This window comes from Morone saxatilis, unplaced genomic scaffold, assembly GCF_004916995.1.
Source record: "Morone saxatilis isolate NCDOM2014 unplaced genomic scaffold, NCSU_SB_2.0 Contig14, whole genome shotgun sequence".
In the NCBI taxonomy this organism is placed as follows: domain Eukaryota; kingdom Metazoa; phylum Chordata; class Actinopteri; family Moronidae; genus Morone; species Morone saxatilis.
This window is the reverse complement of record NW_023339696.1, coordinates 15,530,961-15,534,280: the sequence shown is the minus strand read 5'-3', so window position 1 is coordinate 15,534,280 and position 3,320 is coordinate 15,530,961.

Here is a 3,320-nt window from a genome sequence, read left to right as displayed (position 1 = left end):
AGAGAGAGAGAGAGAGATACAGCACATTTGCTAATTAAGTGATAAAAAAAACAGATGACAGTAAAACTGCTAATAAATCCAACAATAATCATCATAAAGTGTGTTGACAAGTTGGTGACATTTCTCTGTCCTTAAACTCCTACGTGCAGAAAATTAACCTGTATTTGTCACTCTGAAATTTATTTTGATGGCACAGAATATTGGCTGTACGTTAAAAAACTGCTTTATTTCACTGCCCTTTAAGTTTTTATTCTGCTGGTCCTTGCCCAGTTTAATTACTTGAAACGTGTAGGAGTGACTGATGGCAGGAAAAGACGAGTATCAAGTAGAACAGAAAGAGCAAAGTGTCACTCTTGTACTGGAAGGCGCAGCAATAAAATCATCTCACTCTACTGATTTACAGCAGCTCGCATTTATACCACAGCATGGACACTTTGATGGACTGGGTTTGTTCAGTTGTATGTGTTATGGATTCGGTAGAGGGTAATAAACATCCAGGATGCTTATGTTTGTTCTCAAAGAAGACAAAACATTCTCCCAGGGTTCCCTTTGTGCCTCTCATTCCCCACTCTTCTCCCTGTCTTATATGTGTCTTTTATGTGTCTTTAGTTTAATTAGTGTGAAATATACAATGTAAATATTTTCAGTATATTTTTCACACAGCACAGGTAACTTTACATTCTAGATTTCAGGTAACCATTTATGGCTTGTACAGTACTTGTGGTATATTTTTGAGATAATGACTAACTCTATCTCAGGTGGAATTTTTTTTAGGTTGAAGGATGATTGTGAAGACACACATTCATGTTGACTCTTGATCTGATTTGCCACCAGACAGATAGGAATCTGTAGGAAACACTGAGTGGGTGTTTACCACAAATAAAGATGACACATTTTACTGTACAACCAATTCTGAAACTCATTCTCGCTGTCAAACTTTTTTTTTTAAGAAACAATAGTTATTGTCCTTACGCTGGCATCTTTTTCAAGTTTATCTACAAAACTGCAGCCTACAGTGTGCCACATAATTTAGCTGTATAATGTCAGGCTTTCCACGCAGAGTGGGTGGAATAACTTAATGCTGTCAAGTCCTGATATCATACTGATACTGTGATCCTATAATCTCTGAATAGCAAGAAACTAAATGAAAAAGAGAGATATCCTGATATCCTTGGCATTATAGGACGACGCAAGAAGAGAGGGAAGGTGTTTCATTACCACAGGGCGCTCTGCTGCGCTGCTGTGCCGAAGCTTGGCAAGGTTGCTTATTCTCAGTGGTTTATATCAACTTAAAAGGGAAAGATTATTTGAATCCCTGGGGACAATATTCTCTGCTGGAAACATGAGCTTTAGCCAGGGCACAGCTGGCAGTTTAGCAGCAGTAATATAGCAGCAAAGAGATACTATTTGAGGTTAATTGGCATATAGCAGCAAGTGGTCAACTCAAGTCAACAGAAAAACATTTTTTTTTTCTTTGAAGGTGTTGATTGCTTTATTGATATAAAATTAATTTCACATGAAAAGATTACATATTTTCAGGAAATAAAATTGGGCCGTGTTTGTATTTGCTGTGATGCAGGATCTGTGTGAACAAAAGTAGAGAAGGCACAGCATGAAAGTCAGGATGCTGCCCTACAAATGTCATATTTTCTGAAAACTTGCTGCATGACAAACTATCGCATATTGCAGAAGCTTGTAATTTAGGAGCAATTTCTGGGATACCTGCACACATCAAACAAGAGTTTTATATTATTCTGCTCTATTACTCATTGGAATTGCATACATTTGCGTGGAATACAAAAAAACTTTTCAGAGTTCAGCTTCATCAAAGTTCTTCCAGCTGGGGATGGCAAGCATATAGTGGAATGTACACATTTTTATAAGATTTAATGGCGCAGTGCACAAGTAATTTAAGTGTTTTCTATCATTAAACCTGAGGCTATCCCTATTGAGTGTGAGCTTTAAGTCACATGGGCTTCTTCATTATTTCCTGTGGTACTGTGTGTGTGTGTATACATTTGACTCGGTGGTGTATGGTCATGTATTTGAGCTCAGTCCACTGTCCTGCAACGCTGTTCCGAGGGAAGGCGTTCATCTTTCACCGTGTGAAAGATGTGAGGGCAGACAAGAGCAGTGTTGTCCACAAGTATAAGTGTTCTAGGAATTGTTTTAGAAATGCCCTACCTGCTATCCACGTGAGCAGACTTTAAGTAGATGAAGGAGTTTGTCTGTGTAAGGCGTGTGTGTGTTGAGTGCAGTGAAAGCTAAATTACTGGTACAGCAATGAGGTTATTGTAAAAGAAACGAATCAGTTAACAGGCTTGATTATATGATTTATAAAACTTTAACCATACTACTAATTAATTCTATGACTTCTGAACCCCAGGAGACTGATACAATCAAACAACAAAAATGTGAACCACTCACCCATGTATGCAGACAGATGCAAAGCCAAAGGGGTTTTCAAAATTTGACAGGAATGAATCATGAAAAGAGATTTGTAGTCAGCAAAAAAAGAAAAAAATTCACTCCTTTTCTGTCCTTGAATTTCAATTCTGAATCCATATTCCTTCACAGCACCTACAAATATGAGTATCCTTGCAGTTCAGGGACAATCTATCATGTAAACTGTTAGAGTGACACATCAAAACAGTAAAGCGTGAAAGAGTTGCAGCTGTCTTGCAGTTTCTGCGGTTGCAGATGTCTCACTGTCTTTTTGGTCTCAAATGTTTGTTTTATATTTTAGCTATTGATGGACCCGTGAACTATATGATTGCTGATCACATTTCACTAAAGACTGATTTGGTAGCTTGGTATGCTACATGACAGTAGCCGAGAACAAAAATTGACGTAAATGCTCAGTAACAATTCTGTCTCACTCTACTGCTTGTTTTCTCATTCATCGATAGGGTTAAGAAATGTTTTCTAATCTTGTGCATTTATTTTTTTTATGTGTAATACTTTAAACTAAAGGGAGAGAAAAATGAATAAAAGAGAGACCAAAAAAGGAACAGATTGTGTCCAATTGGCTGTAAAACCATTTTTGGAGCTGGTTACATTTTCTGACATCATTCAACATGAGCTGCAGGTGAAACGATGCTGTCTGGTGGCCAGCTCAAGGGGCCTGACAGATGACTTCATAAAAAGTGTATAAGCTTTAGGAGTGTAAAAAACGCACCACTTGTTTATTTCCCGGAATACAGTGCAGCAGTGTGGCAGTAAACCCAAGGGATCCAAGACTGTTGTCTGTTTAAGAAGCACTGAATCTCAGATATTTTATTTGTAGAATGTCATAATACTCACAAAGCACTTTTGAATGT